General features: G+C 38.8%; 1 pseudogene; it reads right to left on the reverse strand.

Annotated features, from left to right (window-relative positions):
- Positions 1–12,498: 12,498 nt before the first annotated feature.
- LOC118889195 lies at positions 12,499–15,491 on the reverse strand (annotated as a pseudogene).
- Positions 15,492–20,278: the final 4,787 nt, after the last annotated feature.

Genomic DNA, 20,278 nt, shown 5'->3' on the forward strand with positions numbered 1-20,278 from the left:
TGCACCCCTCTTGTTATCTCAGTCTCTAACTATCTTCATCTCATCCTGTCACATCTTTTAGTTAATGTTGTTGTATCCATATTGGGAAGAAAACAACAAGGCAAACTTCTGGAGTGACAAACAGACGAATTAGAATCCGACTCTTCCACCCATTGGCAATGTGGCATCATTGGATCCCCTCCGGACCTCCATTTTCTCATCTGTTAAATAAGGGCTAATAATGCTTGCTTTGATGGGCAGCTATGGGCACTGCATGAGGAAATGTATTTAAAACGGTTTGGGAAATGTAAACATGGAGTAGGTAGCCTAGTACCTCACATACAAAAAGTGTTCAAAAAATGTAGAGTTGTGATGAAATGTGAGTTAGGGAGCTCTCCAGAGATGGGTAACTGGGCTGTTGAACAGTCATATAAGAGCCCAGATGAATCCTCTCCTCAAAGGCAGCCAGTGGCTTTCTCTCAGCAACCCCCAGCATGCTATTATCCCTTCTAACTTTGTTGAACCCATGGTTGAGGCTGGCTAATCTGTAACAACTGTCTCTAATGGTAATCTACAGTTTGCCTAATCCAATGTTTTAATATTAAGTATATAATGGACTGAAATAGAATTTCTCAAATTTATTCAGAGTAAACACAGCTTTGCAAATTACCCACTTTGCCCCTTCCAGATGGTGGTTAGAAATGCTGGCCAAATGCAAGCATTTATCAGGGGCATTTATTTAGGGGCCAATTTGAGTTCAAAACCCTGCTCTCTCTACTTGTATGCAAATAAACAGAAATAGACTTTGAGAATTTGAAAGCAAAATTTTTACACTGGCTGGTATATAAACAATCAATACCCAAATTGTTCTCAGTGTTCACCATCTTTGCTAGCATTTTAGGATGTAAAATGAGGTTGATAAGTCCTACCCGTAATGAGCACCAAAGTCAAGGCTTCCTGCACCAAGATGATGTGCAGTTCACTTAAGTGTTTCCATCTGGAGCTTGAAATACTTTGATATCCTCATCAATATGTGAAAGCAACTTTAAAGCCATGATAAAGTATGAGGCTTTGCCATACTCTAATCCAAAAGATTTACCACGAAATTTAGGACCATTCCAACTGAGTTGCTAGCTAAGCATAGCTGAATAACTCAAGGAACAATACAAGCCTAAAAGACTGGTTCAGTTTCCTGATGACTAACAAACATCAAATTTTACTTTCTAAGGTAGAGGCATGGAATAAAGATATCTCAAGTTGCCAACAACTGGAAATACCAAAGCAGATCCAGCCTGAGCTGTGAACATTTAGAGTCTCCCACACACAGCCAAGTTGGCTCTTTGGATGATGCTAAAGAGTGAATAAACCCAGTGAATAAACATACATTCCCAGTCCCTCCTATATCAAAGGATAAATACTATTTATTTATTCAATAAATGTTTCTTGAGCACCTACTGTGTTCACTGAGATAGAAACTGGTAGAAGACCCTTCTCTCAGAGGGATTACATTTTTGTGGGTGAGACACCAAACAAACAAGCAAATGGATGATCAGATATTATGATAAATGGCGAAAGAGAAAAACTGGGGAGATATCATAGAGAATAATGGATTTGGGGGGAAGACATAGCCCTTTCTACCTTTTTATTATGCTTAATATGGTTTGTGAAAATTTTCTCCAAGCATTTGGCTTGCCTGTTCATTTTCTTAATGGTATCTTTTGATAAACAGAAGTTCTTTATTCTCAGTAAGTCTAGTTGACCAAGATATTTGCTTATATATTTCTTTCTTTCTGTGTCCTGCCTACAAAAACACTGGTGACCCCCTGATTGCACAGATATTCACTTATGTTTCCTTCTAGAAGCTTTGTAATTTAAGCATTATATTTATATCTATGAGCCATCTTGAATTATGTTTTGTGCACAGTGTGAGGTAGGGGTTAACAGTATTTTTTTAATATGGTTATTCAGTTGTTCTAGTACCATTCATTGAAAAGACTTCATTTTTGCAAGTGAACTACTTTGGCAGACTGTCAAAAATCAACTGAATTTAGAAGTTTAGGTTTAATTCTAGAATCCCTACTCTGTTGCACCGATCTATTTGTCTATCTGTATGCTAGTACCACACGTCTTAATTACTGAAAATTTATAGTAATATTTGAATTCATATATATAAGTTTATTAACTTTGTCCTTTGTTTTCAAGATTTGGCTATTTTATACCTCAACACAATAAAGGTCATATATGAAAAGCCCACAGCTAACATCATAATCAATTGGGAAAATGTGAAAGCCTTCCCTCTAAGATCCAGTACAAGGCAAGGGTGCCCACACTTGTCACTTCTATTCAAAATAGTACTGGAAGTCCTAGCCAGAGCAATTAGACAAGAAAAAGAAAAAAAGGCATCCAAATAGGAAAAGAGAAGTAAAATTATCTCTGTCTGAAGAAAACCCTAAACACTCAACAAAAAATCTACTAGAACTAAAATGAATTCACTAAAGTTGTAGGATACAAAATTAACATACAAAAAACAGTGGCATTTTTACACAGAAACAATGAACTATCCAAAAAGAAATTTAAGAAAAGAATCTCATTCACAATAGCAACAAAAAGAATAAAATACTTAGGTATAAACTTAAAGAGTTGAAAGACTTGTACACCAAAAATTATAAAACATCAATGAAGGAAATTAAAGGAGACACAGATAAATGGAAAGACAGCTTGTGTCCATACTACCCAAAGAGATCTATGAATTCAGTACAAACCCTATCAAAATTCCAATGGCATTTTTCAGAGAAAAACAGTCCTAAAATTTATATGGAACTGCAAAAGACTCCAAATAGCCAAAGCAATCTTGAGCAAGAAAAACGAAGCTGGAGGCATCACAATTCCTGATTTCAAAATATATTACAAAGTGACAGTAATCAAAATAGTATGATACTGGCCCACTAAAGAGACACATAGACCAATGGAACAGAATAGAGAGCCCAGAAATAAATCCACACATTTACACTAACTGATTTCAACAAGGGTGTCAAGAACACACAGTGGGAAGAGTCTCTTCAATAAATGATTTTGGGAAAACTGGAAATTCACCTGCAGAATAAATTGGAACCATATCTCACACCATATACAAAAGTCAATTCATAAATAATTAAAGACTTAAACATAAGACCTGAAACTGTAAAACTACAAGAAGAAAACATAAGGAAAAAGCTTTCTCACATTGAACTAGGCAATGATTTTTTTTGGATATCACCTCAAAATACCAGGCAACAAAAGCGTAAATAGACAAGTGGGATTGCATCAAACTAAAAAGCTTTACCTCAGCAAAGGAAACATTCAACAGAGTGAAGAGATGACCTACATAATGAGAGAAAATGTTCGAAAACCATTATCAAGCAAAAAAGGGGCGAATATCCAAAATATGTAAGTAACTCATAAAACTCAAGAACAGAAAAATCAAATAACCTCATTAAAATATGGGCAAGGGACCTGAACAGACATTTTTCAAAAGAAGACACTGAAATGGCCAACAAGTACATGAAAAGTTGCTCAACATCACTAATCCTCAGGGAAATGCAAATCAAAACCACAATGAGATATCACCTCACACTTGTTAGAGTGGCTATTATCAAAAAGACAAAACACAACAAGTGTTGGTGAGGATGTGGAGAAAAGGGAACACTTGTACACTGTTTGTGAGAATGTAAATTGGTACAGCTATTATGAAAATAGAATGGAGATTCCTCAAAAAATTAAAAATAAAAGTACCACATGATCCAGTAATCCCACTTCTGGGTATATATCCAAAGGAATTAAAATCTTTATCTCTAAAACAACTATCGTGCAATAAAAATAAGCAAAAATAAAATCAAATCTATATTTCAAAGAGATATCTGCACTTCTTGTCCATTATAGCATTATTCACAATAGCCAAGATATGGAAACAACCGAACTATCCACAGACAGATGAATGGAGAATGAAAATGTGGTATGCATATACCACAGAATATCATGTAGCCTAAAAAAAGAAGGAAAACCTGCCATTTAAAACAACATGGATGAACCTAGAGGATATTATGCTAAGAGAAACAAGCCAGATACATAAAGACAAATATTGCATGGTCTCACTTATATGTGGAATCTAAAATAGTCAAATTGATGGAAGCAGAGAGTAAAATGATAGTTGCCAGGAGTGTGTCTGTGTGTGTGTGGGAGGAGTGGGGAGATGTTGGTCAACGAGTTCAAACTTTCAGTTATGCAAGATAAATAAATTATGGGGATCTAATGTACAGCAATATGAATATAGTCAACAATGTTGTATACTTGAAATTTGCTAAGAAGGAAGATCTTAAGTGTTCTTACCACTAAAGAAAGGAAAGAGAAAGAAAGAAAGGAAGGAAGGAAGGGAGAGAGGGAAGGAGGGAGGGAGGGAGGGAGGAAGGAAGAAGTAACTATGTGAGGTAATATGTTAATTAGCTTGATTTTGGCTATTATTTCAAATGTATTATGTATATCAAAATATCGTCATATACCTTAAATATATATAATTTTTGTCAACTATACGTCAGTAAAAATGGGGAAATCTGTAGAAACAGCTTGTAAATTTTTACAAAAGAAGCTTCCAGGATTTTATTTTATGATGTAGCAATTAATTTGGGGAGAATGAACATCTTAATAATATTTAGTCTTTATCCAGCAATTTTTACACTCTTCAAAGTAGAGCTCACGTACATCTGTTATATTTTTCCTAAATTATGTTATAGTTTTGATGCTGCTGTAAATAGAATTGTTTGCTTAAATTTTTTCCCAAATGTTTTGGGTCACTATAAATATACACTACTCTTTTTGTAAATTGAGTCATGTCAACTTGGTAGACTCACTTATTTGTTTGAAGAATGATTTTGCAGATTCCTTAGAATTTTCTACATAAACAATCATGTTGTATGCAAATACAGGTGCTTTTAAATTTTCCTTTCTAATATTTATGCCTTTATTTTACCTTATTGCACTTGCTAGGATTTCCAGAACAATGTTCAATGGAAGCGGTGAGACTGGGCATCCGTGCCTAATTCTAAATTTAGGGGAAAGTATTTGTATTTCATCAGTAAATATCATGAGACCTGTAGCTTTTTCTGTATCCAGTCTGCTGAGGTTTTGTTGTTGTTGTTTATCATGAACAGGTGTTGGATTTTGTCAAAATCTTCTTACTCTATTGACATGATCATACTTTTCCCCCTTTTCCCTTTATTCTTTTAATATATTGCTGGTTTCAACTATATATTTCGTTAAGGATTTTTGCATCTATGTACACAAAGTATATTGATTTGCAGTTCTCTTCAAACCAATTACTTTGCAACATTTTGGCATCAAGGTTTTGCTGCTTCATAAAAAAATGTATGAAGTGTACTTCCTCCTCCATTTTATAAACAGGTTTGTGCATGATTAGTGGCATTTCTTCTTTAAATATTCACCAGTGAAAATCCACCAGCACCATCATCCAACTTGTTGCTCAAACTCAAAAGTTATTTGAGATACTTCACTGTCAGTGCAAAGTGATGCCTTCCAGCCCTTGAGGTCTGTGAAGAGGGAGCCAGAGGCCCAGAGTATGTGTTTTAAAAGCTGTTCCAGCTGTTTTAAACAGCTGCTTGTCAACGCCTTCTTAAGACATAGAGCAGGATGTAAAAATAAAAATAAGGGCATAAACAGATCGGTTTTATGATGAAAATGTTGCTGTGGAGCAGTGATTTATCAGAGATCTCTCATCAGTGTCAAAAAAAACCCAAACATTTTCAAAATTACATTAGCCCAAGGTAACCTAAGTGTGACCCACTACCTTTGCTGTTTACACAGATTCCGTTGTTTGCGCAGTCTTGCCTCTGTATGTGGCTGAGGCTTACATTTAGCTCAAAAGGTCTCAGAGAATTTATACATCAATTAATTGTACCACAGACTTGTTCCCTAGCTGTTCCTCATTTAGTCAGAATGGATCAGCCTTTTTAGGAGTTCTGACACGCCCAGACTTAGGCCCAGCTGATTTATTATAATCTGCCCATCAGTTCCTCTCTTCCCTGCTGGTGGGCTGTAGGAAATATTAGACACCAACTACTGCCAACATTCTTGATATTTACAAGCGAGCATTTAGGATATAAACTTTGAAATTATGCATGCCAGTTTTCATGAACAGACTTAAAATGTGATCAGTGATCAGGATTAAATGGCAAAATACTAGCACAAAGAACTATTTCTTCCATACAGTTCGACATCAACATACAGTGCCTTCAGGAACCTTTGTTTTTTTAAACTACCATCAAGCTGATACCAGAACTCATCCCACTCCCCTGTGATAGCTTCCTCTGCAACTGGCTCTGGCCTGGAGTCTAGGGGTTCAGGAGTATCAGAGCAATGGCAATCATTTTTTGATGAAAGCTTCCTCCTCCAACAAAACTAGCAAATTTGTTTTCCCCCTGTGAGATTTTCCCCACAGATTCTCTGTAATATTTATGACAGCATTGAATATAAAAATTCATATTTAAAAACACTGAAGTTTATATTTCATGTAAGATATTCTCATTTCTATGAATTTTTTAGTATAAATTAACACAAGCAATATAGGCACATGGTTAAAAGAAAAATAAAGGACCTTGTTGTTTATCCACTTGGCTGTACAGCAAAGACTGGCACAACATTGTAAATCAACTATACTTCAATTAAAAACAAATAAATAAAGTACCACAAAAGGGCCTATTTTGAAAAGTGGGTCTCCTCCCATGCTAGACTTTCCAGTGGCCACTATTTCAACAATTTCCTATGTCCCCTTCCAGTAATTTTCAATGTTGATATACAAATATGTATAGATGCATCCTTTTAAATCGTAAGTGGGAACACACCACACAAGCTATCCTGGACCTTTTTTCTTTTCACTGAATAACACCCTGGCAAGAGCTCCATCATCACCTAAGTCCAATTTCCTCATCTCTTCTCTAGATTTCTGCTGTAGCACGTTTAATTGAAATTCTTATCGAGATAACTGAAGATTCCAGGCAGTTGTAAGAAATACAGAGAGATGGCTTGCTCACCTTGCCCAGTTTACCCAAATGGCAACACGTTACAAAACTATAAACCAGGCTATTGACATTAATATAATTCACCAATCTTATTCTGATTCCCCAGTTTTAATGGTTCCCATTTGTGTGTATGTGTGTGTACCTGTTGTGTTTAGTGCTACACTTTTTTTTTCTTTCTGTGTAAGTTTGTGCATCCATCACAAAAGTCAAAATACTGAATAGTTCCAAGGACACAAAGATCCCTCCTGTTGCCATTTTATAACCACACCCACTTCCCTCCTGCTGCCCGCTCTCCTGTCCCTAATTCCTGGCAACCATTAATCTTTCCTTCATTTCTAAAATTTTGTCCTTTCAAAAATGCTATAGAGGGACTTCCCTGGTGGCGCAGTGGTTAAGAATCCGCCTGCCAATGCAGGGGACATGGGTTCGATCCCTGGTCCGGGAAGATCCCACATGCCGTGGAGCAACTAAGCCCATGCGCCACAACTACTGAGCCTGCGCTCTACAGCCAGTGAGCCACAACTACTGAGCCTGCGTGCCACAACTACTGAAGCCCATGCGCCTAGAGCCTGTGCTCCACAACAAGAGAAGCCACCGCAATGAGAAGCCCATGCACCACAACAAAGAGTAGCCCCCGCTCGCCACAACTAGAGAAAGCCCGCACACAGCAACAAAGACCCAGTGCAGCCAAAAATAAATAAATAAATAAATAAATTTTTTTAAATGCTATAGAAATGGAATCGTGCTTTTTTAACTTTTGGGGATTGGCTTTTTTTCCACTCAGTGTAATTTCCTAGGGGTTCATCCACATTGTTGTGTGTTTCAATAGTTTATTCCTTTTAACTCTTGAGTAAGTAGTCCATGGTATGGATATGCCAGTTTCTTTAACCATCACTTGTTGAAGGACATCTGAGCTGTTCCCAGTTTTTGCCTATTAAGAATAAAGATGCTATGAACATGTGTGTACAGGTTTTTGTGTGAACATAAATTTCCAGTTCTCTGGGATAAATGACCAAGGGTGCCCTTGGTGGGTTATATGATAATTGCATGTTTACTTTTGAAAGACTCTGCGAAACTAGTTTCCAAAGTGGTTGTACCATTTTGCGTTTGCACACCAACGTAGGAGTGAGCCAGTTTCTCTGAATCCTCATCATCATTTGGTGTTATCACTGTTTTTGATTTTAGCCATTCTGATAGATGTGTAGTGATGTTTCATTTTGGTTTTAATTTGTATTTCCCTGATGGCTAATGATGTTGGACATCTTTTCATGTGCTTATTTGCTATCTGTATATCCACTTTGGTGAAATGTCTCTCCATGATGTCTCTTGGTCATTTTATAATTGGATTTTTTGTTTTTTTGTTTTACTGCTGAGTCTTGAGAGCTCTTTATATATTCTTGATACTAGTCCTTTGTCAGATATGTTGTTTGCAAATATTCTCTCCCAATCCATAGTTTATCCTCTTCACACAGACTTTCACAGAACAAAAGTTTTTAATTTTGATGAGGTTAAATTTTTATATTTTTCCTTTTATGGATCATGCTTTTAGTGTCAAGTCTAAGAACTCTTTGCCTAGCCCAAGTTCCTAAATATTGTCTCCTATGTTCTTTCTAAAGCTTTTATAGTTCTATGTTTTACATTTAGGTCTGTGATCCGTTTTGTGATAATTTTTGTATAAAGTATGACGTTTAGGTGAAAGTTTTTTGTTGTTGTTGTTTTTTGCCTGTGGATGTCCAATTGCTCCAGCACTGCTTGTTGAGAAGGCTATCCCTCCACTGAATTACTCTTGTACATTTGTTAAAAGCAACTGAGCAGATTTGTGAGGGTCTATTTCTGGATTCTTGAGTCTATCCCATTGACCAATGTGTTTAGCCCTCTACCCACCAATACAACACTGTCTTGATTACTGTAGCTATAGAGTAAGCCTTATTATCAGGTAGAGCGATTCCTCCCACTTTATTCTTTGTCAATATTGTTTTATCTATCATAGGGCCTTTCCCTTTCCATATGCTTGAAAAAAATGTGCATTCTGTTGTTGTTGGACAGAATCTTCTGTATATGTCAATTTGATCCTGATTGGTTTATAGCATTGCTCAAATCTTTTATATCTTTGTTGATTTTCTGTGAGGAAGTTCTATCTGTTGCTGAGAGTGGAGGTTTTAAAGTTCCCAACTGTAATTGTGGATTTGCCTATTTCTATTTTCAACTCCATCAGTTTTTGCTTCGTATATTTTGAGACTCTGATTTTGGGTATGCACACCTTTAGGACTGTAATATTTTCCTCAGTGATTGATCCTAATGTCCCTCTTTGTAGTGATTATTATTTATTTATTTATTTATTGAACTTATTTATTTTTGGCCATGCCACGCGGCTTGCACGATCTTAGTTCCCTGACCAGGGATCGAACCTGTGCTCCCTGCAGTGGAAAAGCGTAGTCTTAACCACTGGACTGCCACAGAATTCCCTGTAGTGATTTTTTAAATCAGAGGTCTATTTTATCAGATATTACTATAGCCACACCTGCTTTTTAAAGTTAATATTTGCAATTTACATCTTTTTCCATCCTTTTACTTTCAACTTATTTATGCCATTGAATTTACTTATGATATTCAAAAACAGTGTTGAGAAGGAATTTAAGCCACTAAATGCTTACATTAGAAATAAGCATAGGTCTCAAATCAAAAAAACCTAATTTCCTACATCAAGAAACTAGAAAAGCATTAAAGTTTTGTAAGGAATATATATTTGTGTCATGTTTTTTTATTTGTGTAATCTTTGTCTTTTAATTGTTGTATTTACACCCTTTATATTTCATGTAATTATGGATATATTAGCACTTGAATTTGTTGTTTTATTATTTGTTTTCTTTTTTTAATCCTTCTGGTTCCCATTCCTCTGTTCCTCTTTTCTTGCCTTCCTGTGGGCCAGTTAGACATTTTTTTAATCCCATCTTGATTCATTAAGTGTTTTTGAGTCTCTCTTTGTGTAGTTTTCACTACACAAGTGTAGTAGTTGCTTGGTGTATTACAATATAAATATGTGCCTTATAAAAGTTTACTGGTATCAACTTTTTACCATTTCAAATGTGGAAACCTCACTCTCGTTTAGGTCTCTCTACCCTCCCCACTTTTAAATATCATTATTTTGAGTATTAGATGGTGTTATTATATTGTATTTAATCACTAATAATGCTTTATAAAACTCCTGAGGAAAATAGTTTACTATATGTACCCATATTTCTGCTCTTTCCATTGTTCCTTCTTCCCTCCTGATGCTTCAAATTTCATTCTTTTATCATTATCTTCCTGTTTGAAGAATTTCCTTTAGCCAATATTTAATGGCATGTCTGCTAGTGAAAAATTCTTTTAGTTTTCCCTTGCCTGAAAATGTTTTTGTTTTCTCTTCATTCCTGAAGGATACCTGAAACAGGATTTGCTGTTGACAATTCTTTTCTCTCAGCATTTGAAAAATGTTGTGTCACTTCTGGCCTCTATGTTTTCAGATGAGAAATACATTTTTGAATTGGTGTGCCCCTATAGGTAATATGTCATTGCTCTCAGGCTGCTTTTGAGATTTTTTTCTTTGTCTTTATTTTTCAAAAGTTTAATTATGATGTGTCTTAGCATCTTTCTTTGATTTTCCTATTTATGGTTCACTCAGCTTCTTGGGCCTGTAGCTTTGTGTCTTTTGCCAAATTAGAACTTTGCAGCCATTGTTTCTTCAAATACTCTTTCAGCCTCCCTATCGCCTATCCTTTTGAGGCACTGATTATACAAACATTGGGATATTTTATTATCCCACAAGTCCCTCGGGCTCTGTTTCTTTTCAGTCTATTTTCTCTCTGTTGTTTGAAATGGGTGGCTGCTATGATTCTGTCCTCAAGTTTATGTCCTCTGTCATCTCCAATCTACTATTAAACCCATTCAGCAAGTTATTTATTTCAGTTATTGGAATTTTCAGTTCTATAATTTCCATTTGGTTATTTTTTATGACTTCTACTTTTTGCTGAGATCTTCTATTTTTTCATTTATTTCAAGAGAATTTGTAATTGATTGCAGAAGCATTTTTATGATAGCTGCTTTGAAATCCTTGTCAGATAATTCCAACATCTGATTCATCTCAGTGTTGGCATCAGTTGATTGCTTTTCCTCATTCAAGTTGTGATTTTCCGGTTCTTGTTATGATGGGTGGTTTTCAAGTGTATCGTGGACATTTTGTTCATTAATTTAGGACTCTGAGAACTAGATAATTCTTTTATTTAAGCAGGCATTCACCCTGTTTTAGTTTAGCATACAGGTTTTGACCTAATTTTGTGGGCTGTGGTTCCAATGGCAGTTTGTTTTCAGAGACGCTGTGGTGTTATGTTGGTCGGCTTCATTTATCTGGTGCCCCCCGGGGGCTTCCTGTGTTTCCTGCTGCTGATGACTGAGGGTTTCATAAGGTCAGGTTAAAAGGTGTTCCCAGTGGGGGAAGGGAAGGGTATGTTGAGATTCCCTTACTGACGCCCGCAACTGCTCTGGTGTCTCTGGGTAGGGGGTAAAGACATTTTTAACTATGACGATAAAGAGGTTTCCAAGATCTGGCCGTTTGCCGTTGACTGGGTGCCTCCCGCCTGCCCTGGTGTCTCCGGTGCATTAGGACAAATGTGCTTCCCAGACTGGGCCTCTGTCAGCCTTTATAAAAATGTTTATTTAAGTTTTAACACTTCTAGGGCAGGATAATTTGCATAATACAAAATTCATCTATTGTAAGCATTAAAATTGACTTTTTTGTAAAGTTATAGACTTTTGCCATCTGAACCACAATCCAGTTTTAGAACATTTCCCTCACCGCAAACTTTGCTCCTATATGTTTACAATTAATCCAGGCTCCCACCCCAGCCCTAGGCAACCACTGATTTGCTTCATGTCTCCGTAAATATGCCTTTTAGTGGCATTTTAATAAAGGGAATGGTACAAAATGTAGGAGTTTTTTTGTGCCTGGCTTCTTTCGCTTATCACGATGTTTTTCAGGTTCAGCTATGTTGTTGCATATAATAATTGCGAATAATATTCCATTGACTAGATATGCCACATTTTATGTACTATGTGTGTATTGATGGTCGTTTGGTCTTTTGGACATTATGAATAATGCTGGTATGAACATTTGAACGCCTATGTTTGTGTGGGCACATGTTTTCGTTTATCTTTGGCAGGTTTCTACGAGTGAAATTGCTGAGTCATAGGTTAAGAAATCGACGAGCTGGTTCTAAAGTAATTGGACCACTTTTACATCCTCACCACCAATGTATGAGGATCCCAGTTTCTCTGTTTGATGAGTTACTTCCGTTATACCATATTTTAATCATTTAAACACCATTTCTTTTGGTTCTTTGAACATATTTATAACAGTGGCTTTGAAGTTTTTTGTGCTAAATCCAACATCTTAGTCAACTCAGAGTCGGCCTCTTTGGCTGCTTTTTTCCTGAATGCCGTTTCTCTGAATGTCTCATAATTTTTTGTGGAAAACTGGATATTTTCAACAGAAGTGTAGGAACTGTAGGTTGATTCCCTGGAGGCTGTTGTTGGCTGTGTTTTATTAGTTACTTAGTTAGTTAACAGACTTTCTAGATTCATTGAGTAAAGTCTGTTGTCCCTAAAGCATGTAGCCACTAATGTTTTCGCTCAGGTTTTAAAAAATTCTGTTTTTAATTTTTAAGCCTGTCTCTTAGGGGTCACCCCTGTGTCAGCATATCTTTGTGAGCAGCCAATGACTGGTTAGAGGTTGTGCTTAAAAATCTTGAGACGTGGACACAAGAGGGAGGGGATTTGGGATTATATGTATATTTATAGCTGATTCACTTTGTTATACAGCAGAAACTAACACAACATTGTAAAGCAATTATACTCCAATAAAGATGTTAAAAAAAAAAATCTTGAGACGGTAAGTCTTCCACCTCTTGTGGATGGATTTCTCTGTGGGTTGGAGGTTACATACAAAGTTCAGGCAGTTTACAAGTATGTCTCAGCTTCTACTTTCTACCAGGCCCTCTCATGTCTCCTCCGTCACACGCAAAGCCTCACATTCGATCAGGAACTTAAGGAGAGCAAGGACTCTCTCTGCTCTTTCAGCATTCGGGCAGCTTTGAGCATGTACACGGCCTTCTAGACTGCCACAGACACGTGGGTGCTAAGCAAGGTCCCCCATGGTTGTCTCATTTTGTGGATTTTCCGGTTAAGTTGAAGGCTAGTCTGTCAGTCTAGCTAGGCAGGCTGTGACACTGTCCTTCCTCCATTCATTTGTCACCAAGATCGGCTCTGTTTCCTACAATTCCTAGGAGCACGGGGTTTTTTCTGCTGCACTGCAAACCAAGTCAGCCACCTCTGGCAGCAAAGTTGTTGCTTGTACAGCTTGTCCTACCATAATAGAGCGGCTGTGCTGATAGATGGAGGGGAGATAGGAGTAGCCCAGACTAAAAAGCGTCAAATTCCTACTGTTCTCACCTGAGGTTCAGTAGTTCTTAAAGAAACAATTCTCAGTTTATTATATGCCCTTTGTCGATTTCCACGGTCCAGAGACAGGTGTCTTGTCAGTTTGGTCCCAGTCTATAATTGCTTTTAGGGAAGAATATTCGCCAACCTCCTTTGGCCATCACCCACTATAGCCTTTAATGCTTCTCTTTGCTGCCCTTCTTGCGCTGTCACATTTCAATCCTTACGAAGCAGCCCCTCAAATCTCCTACCACTCCCCCACTGCTGCCCCCAGTCTGCCCACAACGCCTGAGCCCCAGTTCCCTTCTTTCTGTCCCAGCAACATACGTGCTCTCCCCTTCTCGGTGCGCTTGTACTTGCTGTACCCCCACCCCCTGAAATGCACAATGACTGCCTTCTTCTCGTCACTTAGATCTCACCTCCTTGGAGAGGCCTTCCCGCTCCACCCAAGCTGGAACAACCCCTCCAATCCCAGAGCTCCATTTCATTTTGTTCACCGCACTTACTGCAAGCAGTAATGACAGCGTTGGTGCTAGTTTATTGCCCGAGCCGAACCTTCCAGTGACAAGCTCCGTGAGGGCAGGGTATTTGTATTCCCTGGCACCTAGAACTGCGGCTGACACGTAGTAGGTGATTGTTGGGCATTTTTAATATATAAATTTTAAAAATATATATTGGATACCTTTCCATATTTTTATCATTTTTGTAACGGCTGCATATTTTCCCACTGTGAAATGTACTACCATTTGCTCCCTTGAACATCGTATTACTGTAACAACTCAGTGTCACATGAGTTATGGGAATGGACCTTGGAATCAGACAGACTTGGGTTCAAACCCTGGATTTACTACTTACTAACTATGGAATTTCATACCAGTTCTTAATCTCTCTGTGTCTAACCCAGTTTCTTATCTGAAATAATAGTATCTGCCTCACAGAGTTGTAGTGAGGATTAAATGACAGGATGTAAGGGGCTCGGGATCGTGCCATGCTCCCAGGAAATGCAAGTGGAATTGCTCTAATTTGCTTTCGCCTGAAGTGGCAAAGTCCCTCCCTAGTGCTTTCCCCTCCCTGGCAATCCTTCGCAAGAAAGACATAACCCAGCCCAAAGAGACTAACTGAACCTCTCCCTTCTTTTTCATGGGACCCCCCCCCCTTTGTACAGACTCTGATGGAACCTGGGAGCCCTGCACTCTGTCTGTGAGCAGCGGCACGTGCCCGGTGAAGAGGATGAGGCTAAGGATGCGCCCAAGCGCATTAGTTGAATAAACGGCAAAACGGAGACTGAAAAATACCTTCTGCTCCTCCTGGCAGAATTAGAGGACTGGGGAATTCCTGGGACCCCGGGAAATTGTGAAATAAAATGCGAGGAACTGGTTTGATTGAAATTTCCCCATGATAAAGTCAGCCACACTCCAGCCACCACTGTGACTTGTGCCCCTGGTGTTTGGAACCTTGTTCTTAAATCAGGAGAAAGGTGAAGCAGCAGCTTACTTATCAGGAAGAAAAGCGGCATGTTCTCTGGACTCTGAAAATTTATGTTCTTGGCTTGTGCCCATAATCAAAAAGTATTGACAAGCTGACACCAAAACAGGAGATCAGTGTTGTATACCTTACAAAATTAAACATCATTACCTTATCTTGATGGAGTAACTAGAATTACGCAACCAACAAAGCTTTCTGCGATATCACCCCAATTCAGGAAGTTGTGGGGATCATTAGTGTTGCTTTCTTCTACATGAACACCCTTCTGTGAGCCTGGCCTTTCCTCCCATCAGCTGGCACAACTCTTGTTGAACAACCTACACAAAGCACCACCATGTGGGCATGGCTACAAACCCTGGCAATCCTGCAGCAACCTGGACATTTTCCATCCATAAAATAAGAATTTGGACTTTGAACGAGCCATTTCTTTTTATGTTTTTTCTCTTCCTCTTCCAACGATGAATGTAGTAAGTCTCTAGCTAAAGGCATGTTGATTCTTTCGCAAGCCCCGCCCACCCATCTCTCTCGCTGATATTCTAAATATATGTCTTGTGTCCAGATGGGAGGAGGGATGAGAGGGATAGGGCCAAAGAAATATTTATTTGATTTACATTTTATCTTGCAGTAAACTGACGCTGCTGGAAAATGAAATTTGATACCTCAGATTTTTCTTAAGCAGAATCTTATAAAAGCAGAAAAAAGAAGTCTATTTTATATGTAGTAATACTATTGACAGAAGGTTAACTCCAGATAACAAAAGCTGAATAAATTTGGCTTCCTGTCATGTAACCCAGATGTGGTAGGCTCTCCCCTTTTTGACATAAAAGGCATCCTTGCCAACCTAGCGCAGCACCAGGGGACTCGGTTTGATTGTCTCTTGCACCTGAGCACTTGTCTGTGATGTCTTCTCCTGCAGGTGACCAGTAGAGGCACCCCCTAAGAATCCAACTGTCAGGAGGATGCCTTTCCAGCACCATCTTCTTCTGAGCAATATCAACCAAACTATACCATTTGCAGACCCATGACCTCCCTTCCCTCCAACCTCAGCACAGCGCACACCAGATTACAAGGCGAGAATACAAAATTCTTTACTGAAGAGGGAGAGAAAGAGAGAGTAAATGGAAGTCGTGGTCTATTGTAACCTAATCACAGAGACTCCAGTCACTTTTGCCATATACTGTTCATGAGAAGTGAGTCACTGGGAATTCCCTGGCAGTCCAGTAGTTAGGATGCCGGGCTTTCACTGCTGAGGGCACGGGTTCGATCCCTGGTCGGGGAACTAAGATCCTGCATGCCACGTGGTGCAGCCAAAAAAAGAAAAAAAAGAAAAAAAAATAATGTGGGGATCCATGGAGCCATTTTAGAGACTGTCTGCTACATGTGATACTCAGTGAAGGGGCTACTGAAACCCAGGGAGAGAGGGACGATCTTTTCAATATATGGTGCTGGGTTAATTGCATATCCATATGGAAAATTAACCATGACCCTCGAATTGTATACAAAAATTAACTTGAGATAGATAGTAGACCTAAACGTAAAAGGCAAAACAATAAAACTTCTAAAATAAAGTATCAGAAAATGCCTCCATGACCTTGGGTTAGGCAAAAATTTCTTAGAGCATAAAGAGTACTAACTATAGATGAAAAGATTGATAAAGTGGACTTCATTACAATTACAAACTTATTAATAAGCTTAATTAAAATATAAAAAAATAATATATTAGCTTAATTAGCACTAGCTACTAAGACAAACAATGCAACAACGGTTTATTTCTCACTCACATTACAGTCGAATGTGGATTAATTCTCTTCCAGGCAGTGACTCAAGGACTCAGAGTGCTTCCATCTGGTGGCTTCAAGGTCACACTAGTGTTATCCAGACAGCAAACAGGGGAAAGAGCTTGGAAAAGGCAAACTGGATACTCACCCATCTAGGTGCACAAGTGACACATGTCATTTCCACTCAAACTCCACAGACTAGAACTAGTCCATGGCCAATCCAGCTGCAAAGGGATGCTGAGAAGTGTAGGGTAGCTCGGGGCTGTCCATGAGTACTAACAGACTCTGCCAAGAAGAGGAAACGGAAAACAAACTACTGATCACTTTGGATACTGTTACTACTTTAAGTTGAAAGAATTTTGAAATGGACACAGAAAAATAAATGTGAAGGAAAAAAATGAACTACTTCCTAAATGAAAACATTTAGACATTCAGGTCATCTCCTGCTCATCCTGATTTGTAAAGATCCTTTTTCTGCCATCCTGACCACTGAGACCACTCGAAGGATTTACATTGGACAGAGCAGAAAGGTACTGGCAAGAAAGAGATGAATAAATCCTGAAGATGAGAGGAAAGAACAAGACCAGAGTCAGCAGCACAGGCTAGGTTTGGGGAAGGTATTGGAGAGGTTGAGAAAGAAAAATGAGAGAGTTTGGGGCATCTGCACTGGGGGTAAGTAATTGAGAGAGAAAGACAGGGAGGAAGAAGTTTTAGAAAGAACTTCATGAAGGTGTGACATACACTGAGATTGGAATGGGGACCTTTGGATCCTTCTGAGACAACATCTATAATGCTAATTACATTGTTTTTTACATCTTTTTCTTGATGTTCAGAATATTCTTTCTTTGACTGTGACTTTGTGCCCAGACCGGTCAATAGGTAGATGAGCTTCATAAAGGTTACGTAAATCTCTTTAGAAAGTTCTGACAAACACTTGCATTAAGTGCCTACTTTCAAGAGGTGATAGCAAAGTAGATGTTGTGTGGAATGACTGCATCTGCCTCCTTGTGGCTATAAGAGCATTATGAACCACGAATGGGGCTCTTATGCCCAGGAACTTAGACCCCCACTGGATGTCCTCCCACTGATACCAGCAACTGATGTTTCAAATGGTACCTTTAACGTCAAAATGAGAACAGCCAGGGCACTTCTACTGGGAGGTTAATGAACAATGAGAAAGACGGATAGAAGCAAGTTGATGTGTAAGAAAGAGCAGTATCTTTGGAGTCAGGCAAGCCTGAATTTTCATCTGGGTTTATTAGTTAAGCTATATGACACTGGACCAAGTATTCAAGATTTCTGAGTGCCAATTTCCTCCCCGGTAAGATGGTAGGAAGGGCATTACCTCACAGTGTTAGGGCAGGGGTGTTAAAGATCATATGTATGAAGGACTCATCACGATGCTTGGTGAAGAGCAAGTGTTTAATATACATGAGAGCCCTTTGCCTTCCACCTCCACTTTCTGGATGCCAAAGTTGAGGGAACGAGATGAGTAAGGCTTTGCATAAGAGATGGATGATAGGGAGAATGTTCCCGGGACAAGAACAGTATAAGGAAAGAACTGAAGGTGAGGAATGATCATGGCATTTGCTGAAAAGAGCAGAGACTTTGTGAGGGAAACTACAGAAGACAAGAGTTGCACAGGGCTTACCAGACTGCCAGGCCCTTCATGGACTGGCCCTATGACCTCTCCATCTTCACCTTATACCATACCCTCGTCTCTGAATTTCACCAAGAGCAGCCCTCTCTCAGTTCCTTGAATATTCTGTGCTTCTTCTTACACCTCTCTCCCACGGGGCCTCTGCCCATGCTGTTGCCTCTGTCTGGAATGCTTCCCCCATCTCTGCATCCTTTACTGTTCATTCCTATTCATCCTTTATATGTTAACTCAAATGTCAGGCAAGCCTTCCTTGAAAACCTCAACTAAGTCAGATCTGCTCTGAAAATAATCTGTAACTTTCCTTTCTATCACTAATCATGGTTTGGAATCATCTATTACTTTGGGTAATTCTTTATTTGATGTATATACCCCCCCTCAGTGGGCCATCATCGTATCCCTAACATCTAGGGCATAGAAAGCCCTCCATAAATGCCTTTTCAATGGATGAATGAATGAGTACATGTCTTCTGATGGCATTCAAAGTCAATCTTGTCATTCAAAGGTCTCTCCAACAGGCTCTCTGGCGAAGCAATGACAGATTGGTCTGGACTACCCATAAATGTCCCAAATCTCCAGCCCGGAGGCAGTGCCCCATTGCAATCTTCTTTGCAGGCTGAGAGTTGATGGATAGCTCTCTAGGAATCCCTTTTGTATCACCTAGCTGTGTGCGCTACCTGTGAAACTGGTCTCAAAAACTGAAAGGTAATTTAGACTCACTCCCTAAATGCTATACCAAATGCTTTATATAAAGGAATCAAAACCTCTGCTTAAATGCTTGCTTTCTGAGCAAGGGCTCTCTCTGCTGACATAAGCCAATAAGAATGGCAATGTAGAGGTAAAGCCAGAAGCACCAACTTCAACTCTTTTGCTACTTTCCAACTTGTAAATGATTGGTTTGGAGTCTTATTCTGTGGATCCCACAGGGAAGGCCTAGAATCAGTTTACAGAATGACAGAAGGTTGTAATTCACATAAGAAACAATTTATCAGAACTGCTTCAAGATGAAATGGTTGGCTACTGTATAGCACAGGGAACTATATTCAATATCCTGTGATAAATCATAATGGAAAAGAATATGAAAGAGATTATATATATGTATAACTAATTTCTGCCCTAGAGCAGAAATTAACACATTGTAAATCAATTATACTTCAATAAAATAAAATTTTTGTAAAAAAAGATTGAATGGTTGGGACTGGAAAGCAATGAGTTCTCTGTCACTGGAGGTATTCAAGAAAAGACTGAATAACCCCTTTACAAAATTACTGCATATCAGATGGGGAGGAAAAAGAGAAGAGCCCTGAGATTCTTCCCAACACTGACACTGGGAGATTTTTAAATGGGTGTTCTTTGAGCTGTCTCTCTAGTCATGCAGAATGGGTTTACACTGAATCATCTCCTTTCTTCCCTGGATTCCCTTGACCCCAAGAGTCCTCTGGCCAGGATTGGGGTAGAGTCCGTGGCCAGGAAACATAACGAAGTTAGTACTCTTACAGAGACTGAACCCATGATTTGGTTCTCATTAGCTTTGTCCTCTAACCCCCCCAACTTCACAGGCACATTTCTGATAGGCAGCAGCAAAATTAACGAGAGAGACAGAGAGAGAGAGAGTGAGAGAGAGAGAGACAGAGACAGAGAGAGAGACAGAGACAGAGGGAGAGGGAGGGGGAGGGGGAGAGGGAGAGGGAGGGAGGGGGAGAGCGCTTCACACCAGGCAAAGTGATGTAATCCAATGACATCTATTTCATCATGATAACTTTGTACTCCTGTTTAAAAATGAAATTTTCAGGGGTGATAAAAATTAAAATGCTGGTTTTGAAGTATTCTGAGTGAGAAAT

This window comes from Balaenoptera musculus, chromosome X, assembly GCF_009873245.2.
Source record: "Balaenoptera musculus isolate JJ_BM4_2016_0621 chromosome X, mBalMus1.pri.v3, whole genome shotgun sequence".
Classification (NCBI taxonomy): Eukaryota; Metazoa; Chordata; class Mammalia; order Artiodactyla; family Balaenopteridae; genus Balaenoptera; species Balaenoptera musculus.